Raw genomic sequence first — 15,111 nt, forward strand, 5'->3', positions numbered from 1 at the left:
GTTCCATTATAGGTGACAAGACTGTAGCATAACACAAACACACAACTGCGCAATCACGCTTCTGCTGCGGCTACCTTTTAAGGCTATTGGACAGTGTTGCAAGTCATTATATTGAAAGTGCGTTTAGAAACTGTTTTAAAAAGTCATCAACTAGCTTTTTCAACATCAAGGGGCCTTTGATGCTTTATCTTTCTAGGCACACCTGTTCAGTGGTCTCTGGCGCGTTCTGCTGCTGAGCCCTCGCCGCGCTCACCGTGGAAAGACGCCGCACGTCATTTAGCACAACTGCCAGTGCTCAGCGTGCCTCGCTTACATCGGGGTACACACCTGCGGCCAGGCCGGTGTCTCGTCCATGGTGTTTGTGCCGTCTTGAAGTGCACCTCAGAATTCCAGGACTTCAGAAAAAGTGAGATCTTTACCCGTCTGCACAAAAACAGTTGAGCTTACTCCTGCTGTACGAGAGATACAGTAGCCACGTACACATTTGTACTGACGGATTGACTACACCGACTAGTTCTGGCGGTGCTGTGTTTATACCGACGAGAGGAATAACATTGCGGTTCAATACGTCACATGTCCCGACGCCCACGGCAGCAAAACTCACGGCTCTGCGCAGTGCGCTTCAGTTTATTGACACACAGAGTCCTGGTACATGGGCTGTGTTTTCCGACTCGAGATCGGCTTTACACACTATGCAGTCAATTCTCCGACGTGGAGCTCACGAACAGCTAACATACGAAATTGTCAAAATTCATCACGACGTCAAACAGAAAGGCCACGAAATTATTTTCCAGTGGTTACCTGGTCATTGCAGTATCAGTGGAAATGATCACGCAGACACAGCTGCCCGAGAGTCACATCAAGAACTGCACAGCGTTCCCATACCTCTTTCCAGGACAGACTCTGCGAGGCAGCTTCGTCACCTAGCACGCAAACTCTCTTTAACAGAGTGAAACATCCCAAATACAAGACGCACCAGGTTGCACGAACTGAACCCTTCGCTCCAACTCCGACCTGCACCCGGGCTTGACCAAAGTGAGGCATCGCTTCTACGTCGGCTGTGGTTGGGAGTGGCTTTCCCGAAGGCGTACGCTACACTGATTGGAGTGACCGACACTGCTGCGTGCGACGTCTGCGGAGGCGAAGAGAGCGTGGAACATTTATTGTGCCACTATCAGCGATTTCAGTCGGAAAGACGAACATTATCTATCGCATTGCGACGACTGGACGATCGGCCGTTGTTCGTGCAAGTGCTACTTGAAGACCATCCCCATCGCTCGTCGGCCCACAAAGCTGTGAAAGCACTTTTGTTTTTCTTGAGGGCGACTGGCCTATGTGTACGGCTTTGGCTTGTCAGGCCCTTCGCTGAGCGCGCGAGCTCACTGCGTCTTTCCTGCACTCTCCCTCTCTCTATTTCAACGTTATGTTCCCTCTTTCCTGTCTGCCAAAGTAAGGTAGCCAACCAATCACATTTCTGGTTAACATCTCTGCCTTCTCTCTTTATTTCCTCCTGCTCCTGCTGCTGAGCGCTAGGTCACAGGTTCGATGCGCTGCAGTGGCGGCCTCATTTCGATGAAATAAAAAAAAATTCTTGTGTGCGAGCTTTCGGTGAAGATTAAGGAACCCCAGTTGAGTAAAAATTAATTTACTACGGCGCACCTCATGCTAAAGCTCTGCTTTTGTTTTGGCACGTAGAACCAATTCAGCTACCCCCTCTAATAGAGCGGAAGAGAGAGAAGAAAAGGGGGAACCGAGGGGCACGATTTTTCGTCAGTTACAACCACAGGAAGCCACGGCAGCTGACAACGAAGCCAGCAAAAGCATGGGGGAAAACGACTGTTATTCTTTTTAATTGAAGCGCACAAATAACAAGGAAAAAATATGCAGATCCAGCGCACACCTTGGAATCTATGCGAAGCGAAGTTTTCGTGAAGCGGGTAGTGAAATGCTATAAATTTGCCCATTTCATTCCTGCGGCTTTGACGTAACGGAAACTGGCGTGCGCGTATTTGCTCTCGCGCATGTCCGTGCTACGCGAGGTGACACACGCGGCGATCACCTCGCAAAAGCTGATTGGCGTTGGCACGGTTAGAAGTGTAGTACGTGCGATCCTGGCTTTAATGATTAGCGCATCCGGCTACTGTGCTGGTGGACCGAGTGTTGGATCCCAGCATCGAGCACGTATAGTTAACTTCTTCTTCTTCTTCTTTTTTTTTTGCTGAAGTACGAAATATTCGGCAAGACAGCAGCAGCACCCAGCAGCCATAGTAAGGGAAAGTCCGGGAGGAATCGCACACATAGCTTCGCTTTAAAGGTCAATGAAAGTGGACAACAAAAAAATGGTAGGTGACCTTGATCTTTGAATTAGGGGTCTCATGCTGGCACACGCAACTCGGCGTTGGTAGAGCAACAGAAAGCTCTATCGGGAGTTTTTCATGCCGCTCTAGAATTTTCTCATTGACACTTTTCATCTAAATATATAATTTGAGAAGTTGATTAATTAATTAAGACTAATTATCTAACTAGGCGGAATGAAAAAAAAATTGAGTATCTCCAAGCGAGGGCAAACAACATTACGTTGGTACTGTCCAACTACGTGGCATTCACATATTTTAAAACACTGGCTAAAGTTAGCCCCACCCTGTATAGAGGAACATGAATTCTTTAACAGTAAAAGTAATTATTTATGTCGAATACGTTTAAGAGAACCTTTGAATTCGTAATAAATAACTTAATGGAAGTGAAGCTTGAAGAAAGACAACATTCGCCATCAGTGGGAGCCGAACGCACAACTTCCGCATGAAGCAGTTTTGGGTTCAGCCCTCGCCAGCATGGAACTTACCATGGCTTTTAGAAAACCAGTTACGGTATATTTAAAGAAGACGCAACATTTAGTGTCAGTTATTATGGCTTTCGAGCGTCACACAGAGGTCAGTAGTTTTGATATTCTAAAGTGATGTTGGATATAGGCTGCAGAGGTCTCAATCAGGCTCCCCATCTCAAGTATCGGGCCGTATACAAAGTACATAGTACAGCACTACGATGCCTTCAGGAGACAGACATAATTTACTAAGATTTACCGCTAGAGTAGCTGAGTATCAGTGCTTCCTGCAGCTTACACACTTGCCGTTTGCGCCACAATGAAAGTGAATGCGCCAATGCCCCATCTTGTGCACCGAGAATCGCCAGCAGCAGGGCTGCGAGCGATGCCGTTCGATGCCGTCAGCTCGATTTTATGCCACTCTTATCATCAACCATTCAGGGCTGGCTGACCCCGTTAATAACGCGGTGTAGCGTCGCTCTGACCACTGACGAAGATGGAAAAGCGCGAGGAAGAATCGGAAAAGGTATCGCGGCCCTTGACAGAATGCTCACGCCAAGACGCTGCACTCCCCCTTCTCTCGCACACATAAGAAACAGACCATCTCACGTAGCCGACGGAATTCGCCGGTTACGAGTAGCGTGCGGATGGCGCGCTGATGAAGGTTCTATACTACACGTGCTACAACAGCCGGTAAACTTTTCCCGCGTTTAAATCGTCTGTGTAGATTGGCGACAGCTTTGGGGCAGCGCACAAATGCTGAAGGTCGCATCACCGCTTACGTTCTACGAGGAGGCATGCAGGAACATAACACTACAGTTGTTTGCCCGCAAACGTACTCACTGGAACGCTGAATGCAGCTTAGCAAAAAACATACTCGCCAAAGAACATTTCCAACACAAGGAGATACTAACACTTCGTCTCCATTCGCGTGGAAAGCAGTGCTTACACCAGCATTTTTTGCTTCTAGGAGAGGCCGGCTCTTCTCAATCGGCTCGTACATGTAGTATGTACAAGAATAAACCCCTTACAAGTGACCTTGCACGCGACAGCGACAGCGCTGCAAGCGAGGCGATGGCTGTCGCGTTCACTCGTCGTCTGCAAGCCGAACCATTGTTGACGTCACGAGGCGCCCGACCAATCACAGGCGGAAACGAGGCGCGCGAGCTGGGCGTGTCTGCTGCTGCACTTTTCGTCGAAATAAAATATGTTTGCGCTTTCTTTCACTCAATTTCGATGCGATATTTGAATTCAGAGGGTTGAAAACCACGGCCTACTGCTCTTCACTCATTTTTCCTGGAAAACCTTTCAGCTTCCCTTTAAGTAGAACCCTTTTCGTAAGCCTGCAGGTTTCTGCCCCATACGTGAGTACAGGATAAGACACAGATGTTATACGCTTTTCTCTTGAGGGATAATGGCAACCTGCTGTTCATGATCTGAGAATGCCTGCCAAACGCACCCCAGCTCATTCTTATTCTTCTGATTATTTCAATCTCATGATCCGGATCCGCGGCCCCTACCTGTCCTAAGTAGATGTATTCCCTTACCACTTCCAGTGCCTCGCTACCTATCGTAAACTGCTGTTCTCTTCCGAGGCTGTTAAACATTGCTTTAATTTTCTGCAGATTAATTTTTAGACCCACCCTTCTGCTTTGCCTCTCCCGGTCAGTGCGCATGCATTGCAATTCCACAAAAGATTCCGTAAAGGCTACTCAACAATAGACCATATTCACACTATCAATCAGGCGATAGAGAAATGTGCGGAATATAACCAACCCTTATATATAGCTTTCATTGATTACGAGAGAGCGTTTGATTCACTCGAAACCTCAACAGTGGGGGCATAACGGAATCAGGGTGTAGACAAGCCGTATGTAAAAATACTGAAAGATTTCTATAGCGGCTCCACAGCCACCGTAGTCCTCTATAAAGAAAGCAACAAAATCCCAATAAAGAAAGGCGTCAGGCAGGGAGATACGATCTCTCCAATGCTATTCACAGCGTGTTTACAGGAGGCATTCAAAGGCCTGGATTGGGAAGAATTCGGGATAATACCTTAATATAATTATTATAATATATTATATAATTAAAATAATTGGGGAGAATACCTTAGTAACTTGCGATTCGCTGATGATATTGCCTTGCTTAGTAACTCAGGGGACCAATTGCAGTGCATGGGCCCTATAACGTAAAACTATTCCAATATGTTTTTATTGCAACCTCCTGACGTCAAATTTGCGTAACCACCGACGCAAGCATCGGGCGGTGACCCACAGCGTTGCCTAAACAGCCCAATCAAGCGCTCTCTTAGTTTATATGAGGTCACTTTTGCTTTGCTTTCAAAACGAATAACATTGCCTATATTGAGTGTCGGGACTTAACAAACAAGTCGGGCAGTGCCGACCCCTCCGTCAATTCCACCGCCAGCCTCCGGTCACGCTGGAAGACCGCACTGCTCAGCTCGAACCTGACAGCACAACTCTGGGCCGTCGAGCAAGCCGAGGAAGCCGCTTCGAGACAAGGTCTCGGAACCGCGTCCGCGGCAGGTGCCCAGACCCACTAAAAAGACGCCGAACTCAAATCTTGTTGATTTGAAAAAAAAAAAAGTTTACGCTCTATCGTTTGTAATTGGCTGCCAGGAGGCAAGGAGCACGCTCAAGCGGAAAGGGTTTTGATGGGGCCGAGCCAGGGCACTGAATATCGATAACCGGATGAAGGGGGTGATGCCGGCTCCTGCGATTGATGCCGGCTCCTGCATATGTGACGTCACGCCAGGGTCAATAGTGGCCACCGCCGGGGGGCGACCGACGGCGCGATATGAGGCCCCATCTGCAGCCGGTGTGACGTCATCACGTGACGTAATGTCACGTGACCTACTTGAAGGTCACTTGAACCACCGCCGGGAGGCGACCGACGGCGCGATATGGGGCCCCATCTGCAGCCTGTGTGACGTCATCACGTGACGTCATGTCACGTGACCCCACTTCAGGGTCAATGGTGGCCACCGCCGGGCGTCGCGCGAAAGCCCGAAACCTACGTTAATATGCTTCGCATAAAAATAAGGGTAAGGCGTGCAGACACGGACGCAAGAGAAGTGCACAACACGAACGCCGACTATCAACTGAGGGAAGCACTGAGGCGAAAAAAGAAAAGATACAGAACTCATCTCGACCATCAGACGAGTATCTTCATTCCTATGCCTGTACAATATCGCGCACTCATCTAACTCAGGCGTGCAGTTTCAATCTTGGCAGTCTTGGCAATGTAAGGAAAGATTAGAAGGCGATCCACCGGTTAACGACCTTTTATGTTCCATTAGCCCCTGATTGATACGCCGCCCCGTTTACCCTACGTAGAAATGGTCGCGGCTAAAGGGAACTTTATATACCACACCCATACGGGACAGTCAGTAAAATTGTTGTTCTTGATGTGCTTCACTGGACAAATATCTGTTCTTTTTTTTATTGCCTTTTACCTACTCATTTATTCCTCTGCACGGCAGCGCATATTTTACCTAGCTTATTGGGAGCAGTGAAAAGAGCATTAGCACCATATCTACTTGCTACTTTTTTGAGCCTGTGCAATACTGAATGAATGTAGGGAACAGCCGCTACTCTTTTCTTGCTATTACTGCTTTCTGTAATCACGTGTGTTCCCCTAGGAATCGACTTCTTTAGGCGCTCAGCCACAGTGGCCACTGCCACACTGCGATAACCTGCTTCTAATAGGCGCCGGACCTGTGCATTAAAACTGGCGCTCATTTTGTGCAACCCGGCGTGGTTGCTCAGTGGCTATGGTGTTCGGCTGCTGAGCACGAGGTCGCGGGATCGAATCCCGGCCACGGCGGCCGCATTTCGATGGGGGCGAAAACACCCGTGTGCTTAGATTTAGGTGCACGTTAAAGAACCCCAGGTGGTCAAAATTTCCGGAGTCCTCCACTACGGCGTGCCTCATAATCAGAAAGTGGTTTTGGCACGTAAAACCCCAAACATTATTATTATTTTGTGCATGGACGATTTGGTGAGAGAAGACTTACGGCACGACATGGCCATTCCGTTAAACACGTGAAACACATGAAACCACAACTTGTATTATCACGGCGAGCACAATCATAGGACAGAGAAACTAAACACGTGGCGGCGTGAATGGCGCAATGAAAGTTGTGCATAACGATTAAATTTTGAAAATGAGTGTTTATAATACTGAGAAGAAATGAATGTTACTTTAAAGCCCGCGAACCACTATACCCGTGAAAGCTTGGTGAGATCCATCGTGAAAACATGAATCTTTCTCACGGAAATAACGTTAAAGCAACGCAATCGCAGTTTGGACCTTGCAGGTAAAGAAGAAAAATAAGTACCTGCACCACGTGCTTAATTTTAACTGCCCTCTCTTCTTCCCTCTATCCTGCCCTTCTTCCTATCTTCCATTGCTACGTTTCCTTCTCTTCCTTTTTGAAGAGTAGCCAGGCGTTGTGCCCCCTCTGATGGTAGTTGCCAGCCTGCTCCTGACTTTCCCTCTCCTGTCTAGTGTATAAACGTTCTCAAAATTAATAATAATAATAATAATAATAATAATAATAATAATAATAATAATAATAATAATAATTATTATTATTATTATAATAATACGCAGCGGCGACCAGTTGGGCAACACAATTCTTTATTGAGGATATACTCCAAGAATGGTCAATTATTTCTTGCTAAGGTGACTGGAAGGGATACCAAGGAGCAATTACAAAATCGGTCTATACACTGGTAGCGCATCGTCTCAGAACTCTATTTTCATTAACCTGACAGGAAATGGTTAATTATTAGCGGACAGAAGGGATGGCCAAACTTTCTTTTATTATACCTCGCACCGAAACCTCAGCTCCATTCGCTGTGACGTTACTGTGACGTGAGGTATTTCGGTGACTTTTCTCGTATTAGGATCGTTTTGGTACAGGAAAAGTTGTCGAAGCTAGCCAGGTTGGCCCTTCAACTTCTTTTGAATGCAATGTAATCATTCTTACCGATAAACAATTAACTAGAGACGGATATGCCCTTTCAAAATCCATGACGTCATGGTGTACTAGTGTGGAAAATTCGATGGGGCGTCTTCACCGATTTTTCATTTTTGCTCTGTTTCTGCGTTACCAAACATGCAGGAACGGTATCAGTGGAGCGGTAAGAGTGGAGACTTGAAACGGCCTGCCGAGAATCTTTTTTTTTTTTTTTATTGAAGTGAAATGTTAGGAGAGGTTGGCGCCTTTATGGTGGCACCGGCTACTCCTTGTCCCTTGGCAAACGAAACAAATGTAATCACCGTTTGCAAGCTTTCTGGACCACGCTGACCAGCGATCGTGCATTCGACCGTGCAATCGATTCGGATCGTGCACTCGAAGCAGATTCGGCACCCGTGCACCCGACCGTATGAGCAGTGCTCAAGGTGGCCCATGGTGCCTGAGAGTTCCAAGTGTATACAAGTGCCTGCATGTTTTGTACAAATGGCGTTTGCTTTACGCTAAACGCTCAACGTTACAAGCTCCATAACTCTTTTACAAGTTACATAACTCTATTGCAAGCTCCAGTTGGATCCCGCTACTTCGCCTCGCTCTGGCGAAGAACTCGGGCATCTCGCACTGCATTCCCGCTTGCAGCCACCCGCGGGCGAATGCGCCGGCCTCGTTTGTTTCCCCGCGCGGTGGAAGGCAGCTTCCTTCCGGACGCTCCTCTTCGGGCGGAGAAGCGAGCGCGGCGATAAGCTCGGCTCACATTGCCGGAGGATAAGCAGCAGCCTCGGCGTGTGCGCGCCAAGTAAGTTGACACCGGAGCACGCTGGCGTCCCGCTTGGCGACGAACGCGTTCGCGCTGGGAAAGTGCGCCGGGCCGCACTCGACCAGCGGTGCGGGTCTCCGCGCACGTCCCTCGGTCGCGAGCGCGAACCGCCGTCACGGACACGCCTGTCACGTTCGCTCGCACTAGCTCGCAACAACAGAGCACCGCCCGCTGAACCTTACTTGACGCTCGGAGACCTGCGCTTCAGCACGGTCGATGTGCCGTCAAGGGTGAGTTGCAGCAAAGTTAATTGCTTATGTCGCCGGCTCGAGTGGTTTACGCGGCTCGCAGAGAGCAGCAACTCTCGCGCAGTTTGGTGCAGGGGCTCGCCCATGGCGCACAGCTGATGCACTTTCTTTTTTTCTGTTTCCTTTCTTATATTTACTTATTTTTTTACTCACTGAAAGAGGCAATGAGGCTCGCCGCTGGGCGCGCGGGAGCTGGGACGGCTCGCTCCTCGTCATTCCCTCGCCAGCGACCGGTGCGAGCGGCGTCATTGTGTTTTCTTTAGCGTGCCAGAGACGCTCGCGGAGTGGCTTCCTCGCGTCTATATTGCCACAGGTGCAGGCCAGCATTGTAGCTGCGTCGGGGAGGCCCTGCCTTCTCCTGTTGACACAGCAATAACATAAGATTAGAAGAAAAACAGCCTGCTGCACCATTACCGCTCTTTTTTTGTACTTCTTTTTTTTGTTTAGTTTGTCTTCACCTCTTTTCTCATAACCTCCTTTCCTAAAGTGGAAAGACGATGCACTCTGAACGGCGCGATGTTTCAAAACATTTCCTTTTCAGACGTAAACCAGTTTTCTAGTGTAGAATGCTGAAAAGAAGAATACGAAAAGAAAAATGCAGCCGTTACTGGTTGCTGATGCACGTGCCTCTAGAGTCGAAAGAATCCTTCTGCAAATTGCGTAATCCGCAACCGTGTAATACCTGAACAAGGTGCGCCTATGCAGCAACGTCTAATTTCTCTTTGTGATTTTTGCGGAGAACGCATACATCTTCAACGTTGTCCTTCCACGCCGGTACAGAACTTACTCATTGGTATAACGTCGGTTTAGGTTAAGGTGCAACTCTGAATAACCCACGAATAAGCGTTTCTGTGAAGTGGACTTTTGCTCCTGTCCGATATTTTTTTAACCGTCCTCGTCAGAAACAGAAAAAAAAAATACCAGCTCCTCGTTCAAGCACATTATAGATGCCACGCGAAATCGTCAAAGATTCCACGCGGCAGGTTGTGTCTAAACCACACCGAGTGGCTTTCGGTTCTCTTACATGTTGCACACCCTTGGCACGTGGAATGGAATGAAAAATCAATAATAATAAAAAAAACGTGCAGGTGAAGCAAACTTTTGGGGCTGGGGGATTTGGCAGAGGAAGCTCCACACACACACACAAAAAATATATATATGTGACGCTTTAGCCGTAAATGCGAGAGAAATACATTACGTCACACCTCTTTGAGGTCGGGGATCTATGATCTATGATTTAAACCGCGCTCAAGTCATTGCAAAGTGTTATTCAGTAGTTCGCTTGACACACGTCCTGCCTCTTCGAGGAGCGAAATGCAACTGACGGTGGTCCAGAGCAGAACACCGTAAGTTGCTGCACTATATCATAAAAAGCCAACACTCAATGAAATGAAGCATTGTCTGTTGGCTTCATATCGTTATGATTTAAAAATCTATCCCGTCGGTTTCCCTTCTCCTCTCGTTCACACACACACACACACACACACACACACACACACACACACACACACACACACACACACACACACACATTATATATATATATATATATATATATATATATATATATATATATATATATATATATATATATATATATATATATATATATATATATATATATATATATATATATCCCAGGGTTAGATCTCGTAGCACAACATAAATACCCTAGAAAGTGGATGGGGAAACGGCGCCACTGTAGCTCAATTGGTAGAGCATCGCACGCGTAATGCGAAGACATGCGATCGTTCCTCATCTGCGGCAAGTTGTTTATTCATCCACCTTCATTTCCATTAATTTATCATTTCTTTAATTCACTTACTAAATACAAGTAATTTACCCTATGTTGTCCTTGGTGTCAGTGTTTGTTGGCTTCTCATGATATGATTATATAGTATATAGTTGTGGCGGCGAAAAAAAGCACACTGTCTGTGTTGGTATAGCATACCAAAAAGGTATGCTTTTGCCATATATATATATATATATATATATATATATATATATATATATATATAGCACACGCGCCATATATCGCCTTCTAAGCCCTCCCATTCCCCTTACCGCGAGGCCGGCTTCCGACACTTCACACGCACACAGATCCACATTTTCCCATTTTGTCCCTCCTCATGATAAAACATTAAAAAAAAAGAAAAGAGTACTGAGAATAGGCTGTGACTGGCGGCTTGCCACGTGTTTCCTTTCGAGTAACATGTCAGAAAGCAATGCATAGAGATATTTATTTTACCAAGCGCTTTCCAGTTTCGTAACCTTCGGCCGAAGAAGTGAAAGCGCAACGGCGGGGCACGACCTTCGAGATTGTGGCACGCCGTATTTTTCACGGCACGCGACGTGATCTCGGCGGCGATCGTTCTGGCATCGTCACCCCTCGCCGTCACAGAAACGGAATGCCTTGCCTACACGCTGAAAGACACCGCAAAAGCAGTGATTGCTCAGCTGCGCAATACACCGTTTCGATGTTGCGGTTGGGCAAGCGAACTCCTCGAAGACCGTCGGCATTTGTGGCCGAAGGCTACGACATACTCGAAAAGGCGTGCGACAACACCCGGCGACATCTCTTGGCGTCGTGCATCCACGTGTCCCGATGGCGGGCCAGTTCACCTCAGGATCGATTCCACTGCTCACATCTGTGCATCTCGCGCCCAATGTCTGCAAAGTTTGCTGTTTTAGAACATAAAACACGATGTGACAGGTGTGTGTCGATGATATCGCGTGTTTCAGGGAAGGCGTTAAGCAACTCCTATACATAACAGCGCAGACGCGATAGAATTATTACAGGGCCGGTGCATAACGTGGCGACTCCTTCCTGCTCCGAGGCTTAGCTCCCTCTATGTTTCCTCCTGCACGCTTGATTCAACTCATTTCCTTTCATTCACCACTCACGACCGGGGCGATAACCGAGACGGAGCGGCGCTATCACCACTGACAAAATGCGGAATGCATTAGAGTACAAGTGCTACACTACTCTCGGCCAGACTTCTTCCCCTTTGGTGACACATTTTTTCGCGCAGGCGGGAGTGGAAAATTTTACGATAACTATATACAAATTATCTCTTTGTTAACAAAAACGTCGCCAGTGAACATTTAATTACATCTGAGAACAGGTTGCACTTATGCAATAGAAACCAGACAGTATACTCAAGGCGCGTTCGCTTAGTGTAGACACTTCGATACTATGCGCAAGTTTCTGCATTTCCGTAAGCAAGATGGTAGACAAATGCATTGGCGCTTTAGTACTTATTTTCCCAGAAAGTTTTTCTTGCTCACTGCGGGACGATACTATGCGGTAGACCAGGTTTCAGGATTACTACGAAAGAGGTGACTGCCTGGAGTTCTGACCAGCAGCTTCAACTCTGCACCGTCGACGTTTGGCCTAAATTGTTATATACACGTCGCCGTCGGTCCGTGGCCCACAGACCGCAACACTGTGGTCAAACTCACTCAGTGGATTTTAATTACAGAGAACTCTCACTTGAGTGAACTTCACGGGATCCAAGGAAATAGTTCACTTAACTGAAAGTTCACTAAACTGAAAGTTCACTAAACTGAATATTCACTAGAATAAGGAACAGCATAGGGCACAGCAGACATCGAGTCAGAAGTGTGAAATGCAATTTATTGAGTTATTTATATCAATATATACGAAGTGCGTAACAGTTACGTTGCTGCCTATTTCATTTTGAAAAAGAAATCAAATTTTCGATTGCACTGGCACTCTTAAAGCGCAAGAAGTAACGAAGCTGTCCAGACAGCTTATGTTTTTGTGCACTTTCTCTGGCACAGCGTGTTGCTGAGACACGAAGTCTCGCAACCTTCCAAGGCATCCTACAGCCTCGGCTAGGATTACAGGATTTGAATCTGCCTCTGCCATGGCATCTTTCTCGTCGCGCTCTCCCTCTTCGGGACGAGCACTGGAAACAATTTCCAGATCTGATAGTTCAGCACAGGTTACCAGCTCACTGTCACACTGCACGTAGCCGCCGCTGGAGGGGCGATTTGGGTGCCCCGGGCACCGGACACGCCGAGGCTGCAGAGCGCAAAACTTCGTTGAACTGATTTCGAAAATGAACTCGGGTCCATTGATCATGTTCGCTCAACTGAATTATTCTCTGAAATATTCGAAAAATTAACTGAAAGATCTTTGCAATGAATCGATAGGAAAACTGCCGGGGGTTTTCGAAAAGTTCGTCATTCTGAAATAGTCGTTAAACCGACGTTCGTACAACTGAGAGTTTACTGTATCTAGAAATCGAACCTGTGATTACAGCGCAATTTCTGATGTTCGCCGACGTGATCAATGACGTGTCACCGAAAAAGTATATATTCTCTAAATATCTATCGGGATTTTATTTCGTAATAATTATTTTCGGCCGACTGTATTCATGTCACATCATTAGAGAACGCATTATATGCAAATGCCTATTTGTTTCCGCGCGTCAGGACCGCACCCTCTTGGCGTGAGGGCACAAATTATGGGTTAAGCAGGGCTTTAGCTATAAATGCCTATGATGGCCATTTGTGACTATAACTGCCTATTTCGATCCTTTGTGCCTATATATGTGCCTATTCTTGCGTTTAGTGTCTCAAAATGCTTTTTTGTTACACTAATTTTGTTTCTAAAGCCGAGTCTTCTTTCCTCAAGACCCAGCAGCATTTGCAGATGATGTTGCTAATGGCAATGCACCTGGCAACGTGACGCAGTAAATAAGGGCTTTTGTTGCAACGCTTATTGATCTTTGAGGGTATACCCCACCATCGCCCACCACTGGTTAGCAATCGGAGATAAAAAAGGCGATAAAAAGTCTGTTTCTTCGGCAGTAGACACGTCACTCCGTGTTATTGCAGGCGAGCATTAGTGAGAAAAATGCGCATCATCTTTGAGAGAGTTAGTTGTACTGTGGGCTGTAGCTCGGAAAGAGGGCTGACTGTAAAATGCACTGTCACTATTTTAAGCGGAAGTGTACAATGTTCGCTGTAATTATTGTAGACTGTAGTTACACGGAATGTTTTTTCAGCACCTCCGCTCTTTCGTGATTGCACATACAAAACCAGCATACTTCAAGGTACACTGCAGTCTGCAGACAAGGACACACAACTATGGGCCGTCCAGCAGGCCCGGGGTGCGCTCGAAAAGCACAAGCCTCATGACCCACTACAAACGGGCCCAACTGGGGTAGTGCAGAGTAGGGTATAACCCCGGGTCGGACGCTCAATTGGCCAGCGTCACGACACGTTAAACCGTCGGTTGCCGGCACTTTATTAAAGTTATTCCTATATAGTGGTTGACGCTCCGATTTTTTTTATTTAAGTAAGTGCTTGTAAGGAGATACACACTGCTGTGCTCGAAAGTGTCATAATAATTAAAAACAAAAAAAAGCTTTGCGAAGAATAAAGTCATAGCGATATAGAAAAAGCGCTTAGAGAAGGGTTCTTGTCAACAGTTTACGGGGTGAGACACAGCTACCACCCCATAACGTTGTTTAAGGTATCCTATGTGCATCGCAACAGCTGTCGAAAATTTTGCATTATGTGTTAAACAAGAAACGTATTTTCCCCTCTCAAAAAAATTTCCGAGATCCCCACAAGGGCGCACTCAATAATCCCAGAGTTCGATGGCCTCAAAAATATGGCAATCGAAATACCCTCCGTTAACCTCCGAGAAAGTTGAACACTTGTTTTCATGCTGTATACAGTACAAGCTCATTGTGAGTGAGAACAGGCACAGTCTTGAACTTGATAAACATGTGCTTGTGGGATAAGTTTTAAAAAGGCTTCTAAACGTACAGTACTCAACATTTCTTGCCTTATTGTAACATTTTTTTTTTACTTCAGTTCATAAGGCACGAATTTTAGCTTCTCATTAAACATTTAGCGGTTTTCCCTGCGTATTTTGTGTTTTTGTGCTTGCACTACCTGATGCGATTGTTAGCAGTAAAGCGCGGCTATTAAATGTTCACTACTGGCTCGCTGTTTCAGAACAGATGTACTAAGTACGCTGGTTGCAGTATGATCATATGATCGTATATTTACGTACACTGCAGGATGAAGGCCTCTCGCAGCGATCTCCAATTACCCGTCTTGCGTTAGCTGGTGCCAAGTTGTGGCAGCAACTTTTCTGATTTCATCTCCACACCTAATTTTCCGCCGTCCTTGACTGCGCTTTTATTCCCTTAGCCCCCATTCTGCAACTCTAATTGACCGC

At 46.6% G+C, this 15,111-nt stretch overlaps 1 protein-coding gene across 2 annotated transcripts in view; it reads left to right on the top strand.

Annotated features, from left to right (window-relative positions):
* The window catches only part of LOC139053223 (trypsin-7-like), a 58,870-nt gene that overhangs the window by 30,102 nt on the left and 13,657 nt on the right, over positions 1–15,111 (top strand). The window contains exon 1 of one of the 2 annotated variants that reach the window (XM_070530314.1): positions 8,683–8,870. The exons of the other annotated variant lie outside the window; for it this stretch is intronic. The gene's annotated coding sequence lies outside the window, so the exon portion shown is untranslated. Of the gene's footprint in view, positions 1–8,682; positions 8,871–15,111 lie in introns of those variants that run through there. 2 annotated transcript variants of the gene reach the window in all.

Source organism: Dermacentor albipictus, chromosome 1 (genome assembly GCF_038994185.2).
Source record: "Dermacentor albipictus isolate Rhodes 1998 colony chromosome 1, USDA_Dalb.pri_finalv2, whole genome shotgun sequence".
NCBI classification, from domain to species: domain Eukaryota; kingdom Metazoa; phylum Arthropoda; class Arachnida; order Ixodida; family Ixodidae; genus Dermacentor; species Dermacentor albipictus.